This window comes from Dama dama, chromosome 13, assembly GCF_033118175.1.
Source record: "Dama dama isolate Ldn47 chromosome 13, ASM3311817v1, whole genome shotgun sequence".
Lineage (NCBI taxonomy): Eukaryota > Metazoa > Chordata > Mammalia > Artiodactyla > Cervidae > Dama > Dama dama.
In genome coordinates this window covers 33,808,326-33,823,466 of record NC_083693.1, presented here as the reverse complement: position 1 = coordinate 33,823,466, position 15,141 = coordinate 33,808,326, and positions in this window count along the sequence as shown.

Sequence of the window (15,141 nt, the reverse complement as noted above, 5' to 3'; positions counted from 1 at the left end):
ACATCCAATCACTCCCAGCATCATAGGCAGAAACAGAGCTAGACTTTGAACTTAGCTCAGAGGCAGAGTTTTCCAGGGTGTTTCAGCTTTATACACCACTCTTGCCAACTGAGGTCCTTTCCCATCACTGTAAACAGCTCACATCCCATAATAATCAGTGGAACACTTTGTTAAGAAAAATTGTTTGTTGTTCAGTCACTTAAGTTGTGTCTGACTCTGCAACCCCATGGACTGCAGCACACCATGCTTCCCTGTCCTTCACTATCTCCCAGAGTTTGCTCAAACTCTTGTCCGTTGAGTCAATGATGCCATCCAACCATCTCATCCTTGGTCATCCCCTTCTGCCCTCAATCTTTTGCAGCATTGGGGTCTTTTCCAAAGAGTCAGCTTTTTACATAAGGTGGCCAAAGTATTGGAGCTTCAGCTTCAGCATCAGTCCTTCCAGTGAATATTCAAGGTTGATTTCCTTTAGGATTGACTGGTTTGATCTCTTTGCTGTCCAAGGGGCTCTCAAGAGTCTTCTCCAGCACCACTCTTTGAAAGCATCAATTCTTCAGCTCTCAGCCTTCTTTATTCAAGAAGAATAAGCAAAGGTAATCTGCTTTAGTTTAGAAAGCTTTGCCTTCTGGAGAGTCAGAACAGCTGAGGCTCCCAGCCCTGGGTCAGAAACAACATCTCCTGAACTTGACCCAGGAGGCTCTGCTAGTCTTCCCTGGTTAGACCCCTGCTTGGTCTCTAGACTATCCCTATGTGTGTGACCTGGGGTTGGGGGGATGGGGGACACTTTCTGGAGAGAGAGGGTGTCCTGGGGGCCACAGGCAGTAAGACAGGCCAAGGTCCTCCCCTCTGATCTCTAAGAGGATGGAAAATTGATCCTGCCTATTTGTAGCTGGTGGCTTGTTGGTACCAGCCAGGCAAAGGGGCAACTGCTGGGGGATGTGAAGAAAACCTGTCTTCCCCTCTCTCCCCCATCCAGTCTGAGGAGACATGCCCAGATGATGAGGGCAGGGGCCAGTGAGAGCAGATAGCACCCTGCCCCTCCCCACTATCCAGCCTCCAGCCCTGATCCTGAACCCTTCGCGGTCCCAGTCTCACCTGCTCTGGGAGAGAAGAGTAGAGCCTGAAATAGATGTGAGATCAACATTTTAAAATGAGCAGAACTGGGTTCTTCCTAATTGCAAGTGACAGAACTTTCTGGAAGTAGGCTGAGCCATCACTGGTAGAGCTGCTACCCAGAGGGAAAGGCCTTCACCATGACACAGCCAAGGCACTTACCTGAAGAACAGAGCAACTCATGTCCCATGCATGCCTGGATGAGTGTAGTTGCACAATAAACCAGCGATGCTATTAAAAACCAGGTGGCTCAATTTCCAGTGTTATATTTGAGGCAAAGACCCAGTAAACTTAGCATTTGCTAGCAGCCAAGAAAGTTCTGTCACTTGCAATTAGGAAGAACCCAGTTCTGCTCATTTTAAAATGTTGATCTCACATCTATTTCAGGCTCTACTGTCAGTTAATGGAACTCCTTCCCTCTAAAGGATGGATGGTTTAAGATGATCTTCCAACTTTGGGGCGAGCCATCTCTGACTTCAGCCATTTACTTTCATATTCCTCCTAATTAGTGCGCAGTCAAAATTTTATGTTTTACTTAGCGACTGAACAACAACAAGACTCCTCACATGAGGCGGTGCACAATTCTTGAGGCATGAACCTACTGTGTCCTCTCTTTTGGCTGAGAAAGCCACCTTTCTATTTCCCCCAAACTCTGTCTGTGTCTTTTTTATTTGACTTCAGTGGGAAGAAAAATCCAAGATTTTGGCCAGCAACAGCTGTGATGGATACACGTTGATATTTCATTGTGTCTCAATTTGCATTTCCCTGATGATCAGTGAACTTGAACAAATGTCTATGTTCCATTAACATTTCTTCTTTCAGGAATGTCTTCTCTATGTCCTTTAGTTGTTTTTCCCCCCCTTCTGAATTATTTATCTTTTTCTTATTATTCTGTAGGAGTTTTTTTAGGGGTTTGTCATAAAAAGCTTTAGGCATTTGATCTCAGGCCTTCACTGGCAGTTACCAACCATCTGTGGCTATATATATTTAAACTAATTTTTTTTTTTTTTGGCCTCAGCATGTGGTATGTGGGATCTTAACTCCCTGGCCAGGGGTGGAACCCATGCCCTCTGCAGTGGAAGCCTGGAGTGTCAATCACTGGAACACCAGGAAAGTCCTTAAGGGACCAATTTTAATTTAAGTTTAAATTCATTTCCTTAATCGCACTAGCTTCATTTCAAGGGCCCAATTGCTGTGTGTGGTGAGTGACTACTGGATTGGACAGTGCAGGATGGATAGTGCAGAGAAAGTTCCATGGGCAGCACTGGTAGAACCAGTGTATCATTTGTCTTTCATCTTTTCTAGGTTGTCTTGACATACCTAGTTTGACATTTTTATAGAAATAAATCTGGCAATGTTTACTTTATGGCTACTAAATGTATATATTTCTTGCTTAAGAGAACCAACAAACTCCCTCCCAAGGTTATTTTTGTTTAACTTCCATTTTTTACTTCTCATATTTTTATACTTTTTCTCATTTGGATCTTTAGCCCTCAAAGAACTTACTTACACACGGGATGAGGTTGTTCATCTGGCTTTATTTTCTTCCAGAAAATATCATACAAATACAATTTGTATAATAACCCATTCTCATCAATGCAAGACTGTTTTTTGTTTTTTGGAACTTTTTATTTTGTGTTGGAGTCTAGCCAGTTAACAATGTTGTGAGTTTCAGGTGAACAGAGAAGGGACTCAGCCGTACAGGTACATGTATCCATCTCCCCCAAACTCCCCTCCCATCCAGGCTACCACATAATATTGAGCAGAGTTCCCTGTGCTGCACAGTGGGTCCTTGTTGGTTATCCATTTTAAATATAACAGTGTGTACATGTCCATCCCAAACTCCCTAATTTTCCCTTCCACCCAACAACCATTAGTTCGTTTTCTAAGTCTGTGAATCTCTTTCTGTTTTGTAAGCAGGTTCATTTGTGGCATTCTTTTCCTCAGTGCTCAGTTGTAGAATGTATGATCAGACTGTGGTTTTCATTTTCCTTTATGAACTGGGCTTCACTCTCACCCTTAGGCAGCTCTGTCCCACTGTTGGACAGTGAACACTTAGCAGTATTTTCATCTAGGTCTGCGAGGCCAATTAAAACGGGGAAGCTGAATCCTGAGAATGGCAAGCAAGCGGCTTCAGGTGACAGGAGGAAAGATCCAGGGACAAGGTCATGGCAATAAGGTGCATTTGAACGCAGCCAACTTCTGGCTGGGGGAAGTTCCTGTTCATATTGTTTCCTGCACATGTGCCATGTGACTTTTCCACCACCAGTTCCCTGCAGGGCTTGGCTGCAGGGCCTCAGAGATGGCTTAGAGCTGAAGCCCCAGTTCCCTCCCCACCTTCCACTCTCATGGGCTCCAACACCTCCCTGCAGAGCTCTCACCCACCACCCTCTGGGTGCCTCCACCAAGTGCATCCCACCTGGGTGCAACAAGTGCGCTAGATGCCAGGAACCCAAACATAAGACAGAGCCAGTGACGAGGCTTCCCTTGGAGGAGACACTGGCTGTGTAAATTGCAGGGCCCAGAAAAAAATGAAAATGCAGGGCTCCTTGTTAATACTTAAGAATGTCAAGTCGGGGCAGCAGAGGGCTTAATGAAGCATGGGACAGTTCTTAGGGCAGAGCTGTGGAGCCAGCCCTCCTCCTAGGGGTTATGGGCTCAGGGAAGTAGTGTCTCCACTTAAGTTTCACCCCCACTCAAATGGAGTGCTCCCAACCTCCTGGCACTAGAGTCTTGACTGCAGGCGTTGACCCCAGCCGCTCCCAAAGCCCCAGACTATGACCCCAAATTAGGGGCTCTGCTTTTTTTTTTTAACATCCTTTCTTTCGTTCTTTCTTTTTTTAAAAAAAAAAATATGGACCATTTTAAAAGGTTTGTATTGAATCTGTTACCGTATTGCTTGAGCTTTCCCAGTGGCTCAGGGGTAAAGAATCCACTTGCAATGCAGAAGACCCAGGTTCGATCCCTGGATGAGGAAGAGTCCTTGGAGGAGGGCATGGAAACCCACTCCAGTATTCTTGCCTGGAGAATTCCATGGACAGTGGAGCTTGTCGGGCTACAATCCATGGGGTTGCAAAGACTCAGACGAGACTGAAGCGACTGAGCATGCACTCACAGTATTGCTTGTGTTTTATGTTTTGGTTTTTTGGCTGCGAGGCATGTGGGATCTTAGCTCTCTGACCAGGAACGGAACCCACGCCCCCCACATTAGAAGGTGAAGTCTTAACCACTGGACCCCCAGGGAAGTCCCAGGAGTCACTCTGCTTTAATTCTACTAATTTAGAAACTTTAACTTCACAGAGATCCCAGCCCCCAACCCCATCTTCACCACAGCACATCTGAATCATAGTCAAGGGTGTGGTTGTACACACAGCCTCCTGGATCACAGCAAAATGAGCGAGAAGCCAGCTCAGACCCCAGGCTCTGGAATCAAACAGGCCTGGTCCCCATGCCTCTCCATCACTCACTGTCTACATCATTGTGAGTCTCAGCTGGGGATGCCTAGAGTTGCTCCAGGTACAGCCATAAGGATTAAGGGAAGTGAGACCCAGTACCTGGCACAGAAAAGAGGCTTATGAACAGTCACTTTGAGGGAGAGGCAGTGTAGCCAAGTGGTGAGAGCTCAGGCTGCCTAAAACATCCCAGTTCTGTCCCTTACCAGTTGTGCAGCGTAAGCCACGTTCCCAAACATCTCTCTGCCTCAGTTTCTTCAGAGGTAAAATGGAGACTATTCTAATAGTACATTCCTCACTGTGTCATTTTTAAGGATTAAATAAGTTAATGTTTGCCACTCAGGTTACAAGGGCTTCCTATGTGACTCAGTGGTAAAGAATCCACCTGCCAGTGCAGGAGACTCAGATTCGATCCCTGGGTCAGGAAGATCCCCTGGAGAAGGGATAGGCTACCCACTCCAGCATTCTTGCCTGGAGAACCCCATGGACAGAGGAGCCTGGTGGGCTATGGTCCATGAAGTCGCAAAGAGTCAGACTCAACTGAGCAACTGAGCATGAAATAAAATAAAACACTGTCTGTGGTCCTGTAGGGTTTGGAATTGGAAGAGTTGGGGGGCAAGTTTGCTCCAGCTTTTTTCACTGAGGAGCCAAAGCAGACCCTGTGATCTCCCTGAGCTTGGTCTTCCGGCCACTTAATGGACGTGATGATTGCGGCATTTGTGTTGTTGTAAGAATCAAATGTGCCTCTGGTGCCAACATGCTGATAAGCGAGATGCAAATGTTGGCTGCTGTCATGGTGATTCTTCTTCTGGTCATCAGAATCCCTGACTTGTGGAGACACAGAAAGAGGACAGAATGCATCCAGTGACATTAACTATTAGCCTGCCCTTGACTGGCTTTGTACTAAAAGCCAAATACATGGAGGAGAAACAGAATATTTCCTGCCATACCAGTAAACAAAGGATGTCACAGTCGTCAGCAATTGCAGCCCTCCATTGTGATCCAGTGAGCCCTGAGGACACTCAGGAAGAAGAAGAATATCTGCTGTCTAGCAGCCATCAGACTGCATCCACTCTGTGCAGTAAGCCCCGAGGAAACTCAGGATGTGAAAGCGCAGGATACTAGCCCCAGATAGCTGAGGTGCCTATGAAAGGAATTTCGGCAAGCCCAGACTCTTGCATCTCCCCATACATAGAGAAGACTAAATTCCTTACCCTGGGAAATTTGGTGTTCTTCAGTTAACAATAATCTTTTGGCTTCAGACCACCTGCCCTTTGTGGCAAAACTTGTATATAACCTGACTCCTTCCTCACTTCCTTGGAGCATTTAGTTCTCTCAAGGTTACTTGAGATGATGCCTCCTGGGCTTAAGTCCTAAAAATTTCCCTCTGAATAAAACAAAACCCTCAACTTTTAGGTCGTGACTTTTTAAAGTCTACATGGAGGTAAGCTGGAGGCCCTGAACCCAGAAGCTCACTTTCTCCTATTTATGGCAGACAGATAAACACCTGAAAATACAGGAGAGAGGGGAGTTAGGGTTAGTTGCAGGAGATGTAGGTGGTGCTAGAGATAAAGAACTCACCTGTCAATGCCTCTAACCATGGCTCAGACTGTAAAGAATCTGCCTGCAATGCAGGAGACTCAGGTTCAATCCCTGGGTCAGGAAGATCCTCTGGAGAAGGTTATGGCTACCCATTCCAATATTCCTGCATGGAGAATCCCATGGACAGAGGAGCCTGGAGGGTTATAGTCCATGGGGTCACAAAGAGTCAGACACAACTGAGATGAAACTGAAGCGACTTAGCATGCAAGTACAGAGGAGATGTAGTAAGGTTAAGAGGTTTCCTAGCAGGGTCATCATATTTAATTGAGGGCCGGCTGTGCCTCTCACTAGCTGTGTGATCTGGGCCAGGAACTGAGACCTCTGTAAGCTTTAGTTTCCTCATCTGTAAAGATTTTAAAGACTGAACTAAACAAAATAACATGCAAGCAATGTGTGACTGGTAAATAGATGTTGCTTCCTGCTCTACCCTTTCACAGCCATGAATATCAATGATGACAGACACGGGGGGGGGGGGGGGGGGGGGGCTCCTCCATCCAAATTCAAATCATGCAAGTTCACCTAGAGGTTGCGGCAGGGGTGAGGACTCCAGGCAGGAGGGGCCGGGATCTGAGCTGTTTAGATCTGCATCCAGGATGAAGGGAATTTCCTGAAGCTGGCTTTGCTGTCCTCGTTCCTTTTATGAAGCACTGGACTCTTCCTGCATCCATAAAGATGAAGACATTCCTTTGCAGGGATTTAATTTCGAGGCTGCATGCCTGGCCGCTGAGAAAGCCCAGGCTTCCTCCTCCTTTTGAATCTAACCCTGGCGGCTTTGTGGGCTCCAGACACGACCGCATTCCCTTTAATGCCTCCGGAATCGCTTACTCACACCAAAATCCGCTGCCTCAGGGCTTTCCAGCCACAAGTAAGCCTTCTTTTCATGGGCAATCAGGCAGCAGCCTGGAGCAGAGAAGGGAGGAGGGCCGCAAGCCCTGTGCCCCACCGGGTCTCTGCAGACAGTGCAATGCAAAGGGCCTCCCCTCTCCCTGACCCCAGGAGATGAGCCCTAGGGGGAGGCACCCAAGCAGAAAATCCATCTGCATCTGAAAAGAGGAACTGAGGCTGGCCAGGACCCAGGACCCTGGACCCTGGACAGATTTCCCAAATCACCACTGGGAGGCCCCCCCCACCGCCCCGCACCCCCCCACCCTCCCCCCGCCACCGCTCCCCGCCCACCATCTTGTGGCTGAGTGCGGCTTTGGTACTTGCCAGAATCTATGTGTCATGTGGTCCCTGACTCAGTATCTGGGTGCAGAAGGTGAACACGCTCAAGAGAGTTCGTCCAAACGTGGGGACACGTCCACCAAAGGCCCTCTGCTCCTCTGCTCAGGGAAGTGATGCACAAGTTTGAATTGCTAAAGGTTGCCTTGAGGGGAGGGTGGGGGCTGTGTGGGTGGATGTTGCCTCTTCATGGCAGGTCTGGGAGGCTTTTCTTCAGCAAAAGATTCATTGTGAGCTCAGCTGTATGCTGGGTTTCATGCAAGCCCCATGCTGGGATTCAGGGGGAGTAGGGTCAAAAAGCCTGCCAGTTCAGTAGCACAAGGGGTAAAAGACGAGTGGGCTTCAGATCTGGAGGAGATGGACCCACCCCCACCCTTTACACTTAATGGCACTCTGTCTTCAGGCAGGTGATCTATTTGGACAGCAGTGTCCTCGTCTGTAAACTGTGTGTGACCCTAAAACCTGCCTCTCAGGACTCTTTGGAGGGATCAACTGATGCTCTATAAGGGAAAATATCTACCCTTCTCTCACCTGTTGCCGCTTCTGTAAATTGAGGTCTGACTCTGCTGGACTTCCAAGCCTACTCCCAGCAGTACGTGCGGGCTGCACTCAGGGTCTGACAGTACTGGGTTCTAATTCTGATGTTGTCATTTGCTGTGTGACCTGCCCCATGGTACTTAGCCTCCAGGAACCCCCGTATTCCCAACTGTTAACACTAACAGTAGTACCTAGCTCAGACTGCAGCTGTGATAATTCAGTGATGTAATTCAGAGGTCAATTTAAAAGTGATCAAAATGTAAAAGTGAAGGGCTTTGCACAGACCTCTTCCCAGTTAGCCCTAAAGAACCAGGAGCTATACTTTTGATCATTAATATTCTTATCATCTAAAGGCTAAGAAACCTGAGGTATTTTTCTATCTTTCCACATGTATGTCTTTGGCCAGGTCCAAAAAAGAAAAAAATTGGAAGTTCTCACACTACACAAGGACAGACAATTATGAGGAACTGTGGAAACAACCCAAAACCTTTGGAGAATCAACAGCAAAGCTAGATGCTCAGTTCGTGTCATCGTTCTGCGCTCAAGGGTATCTCTCCAGATGACCACCAGGTGCTTCCGACATCACATGCCAGGCAGGAGGAGGGGGGGGTCTCAGCCCCTTCTGCACACGGCCCCTTCACTGGCTGGCCAGCCCCTCACTGGCCTCTTTCTGTCCAAAGGAAGTCTTTGAGTCTCTGAGCTGTGCTCTCTGCTCCTCTCAGCAACTTCTGCCCAGCCACCCACGACCTGCTGGACGCAGAGAACTCCAGGCGCTGAGGCACCTTCAGGGAAAGAAGAGGGGGTCTCAGCCACACCTTAAATCAGGAAGGGCCAGGAGGAGGTGTTCACTCTGACACTGACCCAGGTTCTATTGAGCTTAAAAGGAAACTGAGACATACTAAAGGTTACAGATGACGCTAGTCATAACAGGAGTTGAGGACTCGGCTAGAAGGCAGGCTGTCGGACGCCCAGGTTACAGCTCTGCATTGGGGTCACCTGGGCACAGCCATGATGCCATGCCTGGACTGATTACATCAGCATCTCTGGGGGTGGGACTCAGGCTTCAGTGTTTGGCATCCAAGACTGTACATCACTACAACAGAGCTGGGAGACCCCCACGTGAACACTAAGGGCCGTGGTCCACCATGTACTCACACCCAAATCGTGTGCTGGGGATTCTGATGTAACTGGTAGCATGCTCGGATCATTCAAAACTCCCAGGTGATTCCAACATGCAGCTAAGTTTGAGAACCACTATTTTAATGTAGCACGCATGCGTGCTGCCTGACTGTTTGTGACCTCATGGACTGTGGCGCTTCAGGCTCCTCAGTCCATGGAATGTTCCAGGCAAGAATACTGGAGTCGGTTGCCATTTCCTCCTCCAGGGGATCTTCCCCACCCAGGGATCGAATCTACCTCTCCTGCATTGGCAGGTGGATTCTTTACCACTGAGCCACTTGGGAAGCCCTTTAATGTAGCATCTCCACTTAAGTTTAAAACTCTATCTACTCTTTAAGGAAAACCATAATACTTAATTGCAACCAAAATGAGTACCTGTTTAGTTGAGATGCAATCCGATGCATGTGCTTCTGTTTTCACAGTCCAGGAAATAGGAGCACTTGAAGCTATGGGACTATTAATCCGCATTTTGTCCTTCAAGTAGATGTCGTTAGACTTGCTTGCGTGTCACTGGATTAAATCATTTGCCAGTTCAACAGAAATTTACTGTTTGCTTTAGTATCAGCAAAGTTTAAAGGATCATTCTGAATCAACAACATAATTTAAAAAAAAACATTTTTGCCACGAAATGTCCTGTCTTGACATATGGTCCTTATAAATTGAGTTTACTGAGTATTTGTCGTTGGTTGAGAAAAATGTCTGGGATGGGACTTTCACGCTATTAGATGGAAATCCCTGCTCCTGTTTTGTTTTTTTTTTTAAAGTAAGATTGCCTAAAATTCCGAAGCCTTTCATCCTCTTTATTGCCTCCCAACTATTATGAAGAAACTTTGGGAAGAAGCGCCCCAGCCACTCACCCACTGTTCTCATGGGGGAGACTCTCAACGCAGTCACAGAAAGTACATTTTGAATAAGCCAAGGGAAAACCTCCCTGAGCACAAAACCCCAGGGCTGCGCCAGTGTCCTCAGCAGGGAGCACAGCCCAGGGCTCCCCCTTGCCCTCCCCCCCACCATGCCTGCATGGTCCTCCTTCTCAGGTCTCCTGCCATCCTCAGGCATCCAAGCAGGAGCACCAGGTTTCCCCCCAGACACACACAAACACAGGTGACCCTCAGGGCTTCCAGAAGCTGTGAGTGTCAATCACCTACCCTTATCAGTTCTCCGTCCAACAGTCAGAGTCACAAAGCTGGCTGGAAAAGTGATAAGGGAATGTGACTGGCCAGCAACGATGTTTTGGATGAAGATTTGAGGGACAAGAGGAAAACTGACATTTGATTTTCAGGTCAAAACGTCCACCTGACCTTCTCTGGGACTCCCCACTGCGCCGCCAAAACTCGCTGCCCTCCTGCTCTGCTCCAACTTCTCTCCAAGTCTCTCCTTCTGACATCTGGCAAGCCTTCTCCCTTTCTGCACACACAAATTGAGATATACAGCCCTGGATCACTATAGAAAGTCATGGATTCTTTGCATTTAAAAAAAAATTAATTAAATGTTTAAATGAATTTAAATCTCAAAATGAATAAATAAACCAAAGTTAGCAAAGTCTTTACCCAACAGATCCCACAGTTCTGAGGCAGGGCACCCGTGCGTTCTCCTCCTCCCGGGCTCTGCGGATAAGTCCACACCCACATGCCATTCATAAAGTCCCTACCCCAAGTCTCCTCCTCCTGCAGGGATTGGTCCTCCAGAGGTGCTGGCCCCAGGCCAGGACCCATCAGCTGCAGATCTGCTTGAGCTGGATGTGTATATCCACTGTGCCGTGTGGCCCTGGTGGGATTGGGCTGGGGTGGAGTCCAGTACTAAGGATGAGTTCTCCTGCATCCTAGCTCACTGTGCTATCATGTCAGGGTCTTCCCTCTGGACGGTTGGCCATCACACTGATCTACACACACAGTCTTTGAAAACCAACACTACTGACATGGCTTCAATTGCAGAGACGTTAAAATGTCTCTCTAGGTCAGGATGAAATGGAGAATGACAGCCAACTGTCAGGAATGGATTTCTACAGAGTAGTATGTCATGGGAAGCATCGTACTGGGCAAAGTTCATCAGTGTGGGTCTCACCTCCCATCAGCCTGCCACTAACAGCCTGCCACAGATCCTGGTTCTGTGATCTTGAGCAAATGGCTGAATCTCTGAGCCTTGGTACCTGGTCTATAAAACAGATTTGTTGTTATCATTGTTGTTTAGTTGCTAAGTCAAGTCTGACTCTTTTCGATACCATGAACTAGAGCACGCCAGGCTTCCCTGTCCATCACCAACTCCTGGAGCTTGCTCAAACTCATGTCCATCGAGTTGGTGATGCCATCCAACCATCTCATCCTCTGTCACCCCCTTGTCCTCCTGCCCTCAATCTTTCCCAGAATCAGGGTCTTTTCCATTGAGACAGCTCTTCTCATCAAGTGGCCAAAGTATTGGAGCTTCAGCTTCAGCATCAGTCTGTCCAATGAATATTCAGGGTTGATTTCCTTTAGGATTGACTGGTTTGATCTCCTTGCTGTCCAAGGGACTCTCAGGAGTCTTCTCCAGCACCACAAATTGAAAAGCAGATAGCAGACAGTACCACCTAACTCCCAGGGCTGCTGTGAGAATTAAATAAGAAAAGGGATGGAAAATGCTTATGCTTAAACCTAGGTTCAACACCCAGGTCAGGTGCTTCTTGATTACATAGGTTTCAACAGGTCTTGTTTAAACTCTCTAAATTTTATCTTCTTCTTTTGCAAAGTGGGGAATCTAATAGCTACCTCAAAGGGTTGTTCTGAGGATTATAACAGACATGCAATACAAGGTTAAGAGCATGGCCTTTGTAGTTAAGTGGCCTGGATTTAAATCCTGATTTTATCAGTTACTGGTTCTGTGTAAGTCACTCAGCCTCTCAGCATCACTGTCCACATCTGCAGGATGGCTGTGACAATCTGACAATCCTACCTCCCAGGGCTGTAGTAAAGGTGAAGTAAGGTGAGCTATAAAAATCCCTAAGCACAGAGATGTCAACAGCAGTGCAGCTGATAGCATTAACAAGATAACAGGAGCACTGACAGTGACCTTGACACAGGAGATGTCCACCAGGTGGCAGCTATTCCAACTGATGTCCAAAAGATGCATTGCTTGAGCCACTTGAATATTTTCTCCAGGGTCAGGCCAGTCAAGACCTGTGGGTGAGCTTTGGTTCCAACTGTGTATTATAGAGAAGGGCTTTAGAAACCAGTGCAAAGTGATGCTGTAAAATGAGGCTGGAGATGTAAGATCAGAGCCAACCACAACACCCAGAATGTCAGGTTTATTTGGGTTCTCCCCGGCCAGCTAGCTCTGGAGTTCTGAGGACAGTCATACCTGATTCAAGATTTGGAAAGAGAAGAACTGCAGAGGAGCCAACCAGGCAGCAGCTGCTTCACGTGGCTGAGAGGCAGTCATAGTTTGCATTAATGCAGTGGCGGTCAAGATGGTGCCCTTTAATTTTAAACTTAACACATTCTTTAAATAACTAAATCATGCAAAGAATGATGCTTATATTTGGATAACATCTGCAGTACGCAGGTGCTGCTGGGCTCAGCTCATCTTCATGTAGTATTTTATTTCATCCTCAACAACCCTGAATAGCGTGTACCTGGGGTGGGCTCAGCCCTTCCTGGGGTCAGCAAGGGTCACAGGAAGAGATCAAGGCAACAGAATGTCGAACACCAAAAACCCTCCCAGGAGAATGAACTCTATCCCAGGGTCCCTTCCAGATGGCAAGGTCACCAAATAGAAAAGAGGAGACAATCACAGGACAACCCTTGTGCATGTGCGCTCAGTCATGTCTGACTCTTTGGGATCCCATGGACTGTAGTCCACTAGGCTTCCTCTGTCTATGAAATTCTCCAGGCAAGAATACTGGAGTGGGTTGCCATTTCCTCCTCCAGGGGATCTTTTCAACCCAGGGATTGAACCCGAGTCTTCTGTACTGCAGACAGATTCTTTACCAATGAGCCATCTGGGAATTCAGGACAACCCTTGAATAATAATTATCCAAGGATGATTGTTATTTTAGAATATGTACTTATTTACTTATCTGGCTGCCTCTGGTCTTGGTTGTGGCACAAGGGATCTTTGTTGTATCATGTAGGATCTTTCATTGTGGTGCATGGACTGTAGTTGCAGCACCCAGACTTAGCGGCTCCAAGTCATGTGGGGACTTAGCTCCCTGACCAGGGATCAAACCCATGTTTCCAGAATTGTCAAGCAGACTCTTAACCACTGAACCACCAAGGAAGTCCCCCTTGGATTATTCATGCCAGAAGGCGGAACTCCATGCATGTGCCATTTGCAGGACAGGACAGGACAGGACAGGCTGCAAGCTCAGTGCAGACCTTTGACTGTCCACCCAAGCCCTCCTCCATCAATCTAGTCCCCTCCACTCCAAGAACTCACTCCAGTCCATCTTCCCTGGCTCAGTCATAATACCATGTACTGCTCCACCTCAATTAGGACTTTATCAGCACACGGTGTGTGTGTGTATGTGTGCTCAGTCACTTCAGCCATATCCGACTCTTTGTGACCCTACGGACTGTATCTTACAGGCTCTTCTGTCCATGGGATTTTCCTGGCAAGAATACTGGAATGGTTTGCCATTTCCTTCTCCATGGTATTCATTACTAAAATGCATCAACACATGGAGGGGGGCCCATAGCTAGACAATCTGGTGGGACTGCCTGCACAATGTCATCACTGCTGAACCCTCTGTCCCACACGGTCTAGCACAGGTTGGCCCCTGGCTCACTCACTCTTTGATCCCAGAACCAAAACACTCTCCAGGCTCCCTCTCCTTCTTTGGTTGTCTTTTTATGACTTTTTACCAAAACACATACTGAAACCACTTCTGGAAATATCATGACCACTCTAAATATATAACCTCTAAAATATACTTTTATGTATGTATTTGATTCGAGTTTTGCCACCTCCAATATAAGAAATTTTCTTAGGGATTAGTTCTACTCAAAGCACTGCCATTTTCTTTTAATAGAATAAAAAACAGATTCAGAGAGGTTAAGCAACTTGTCCGAGGCGTCACAGCTTGTCAGAATTAAATCCCGGATATTTCTGTCTCTGTAGGCCCCTCCTACATCACCCTCCCTAAGTGCACAAACAAGTGAGTGGGCATCACCGTCAACCCATCTCACAAACATCCCAAGTCAAGCATGCCTTTCAAAACAAGTTATGTGTTCATTAGGCCAGAAACTGAAGGCCAGTCCTGGTCAAGCAGGCAGGCTTGAAGATGAAGCGGAATAATTGCTGAGGTGATGGACCGCACCCTGACCGTCTTTCACGGGCACCGGGTCCAAAACGTTCCCCTACAGATCCCACCTGGTGCTTCCTGCAACTCCTCTGGGCCTGCGTCGACTTATGAAACCCCCATCCCCCAGGTCTCCGGCCGGGCAGTCTGTCACATTCGTTTTGCGTCTCACATAATCCTTTCCTGCCGGCTGGCTGGCTCCACCGCAGCCTGTCTGCCCGTCCGTTAGTACGTTCCTTACGGGCAGTGCTGATGGGAACCCTCAGTCAGCCAACCCCCTCCCCACAAGCCTGGACGGACACACTTGCCCGGTGGTAGGGGGGTTCTAACAGCCCACGGAAGGGACAGACGGAGGGAAGGAGAAGGCTGAGCGCTGGGCCCCTTGGAGAGCCGGCTGCCCCGCCCAGCTGCGTGCAGGGCTCTGACCTGTCCCCTCCCCGACTCCATCCATCCGGTTGGGCTCACTGCACCCAGTTTAATGCGCTCAGGAATGTGCTCGGTTGAGACACCCATGTTTGCTTTGGCCCCTTTGAGCCGAAACGTGCCCCAGGCTCTGCTCATCCGCCTGCAGGCTTGCTCGACCCAGTCTTCAGAGAACGTCCAGCGGCAACAAGCGACCGACTCCCAGAACAGGGCTCAGCACCTGCGTTTAATATGTCGTGAAACATAGTAAACATCCACCCCGCCTGGCCTGCAGAGATGGCACGGGCCCCACCCCGGGGGCCAGTGGAGGCACAGGGCTTTGAAGTCCCTTCCAGCTCCGCT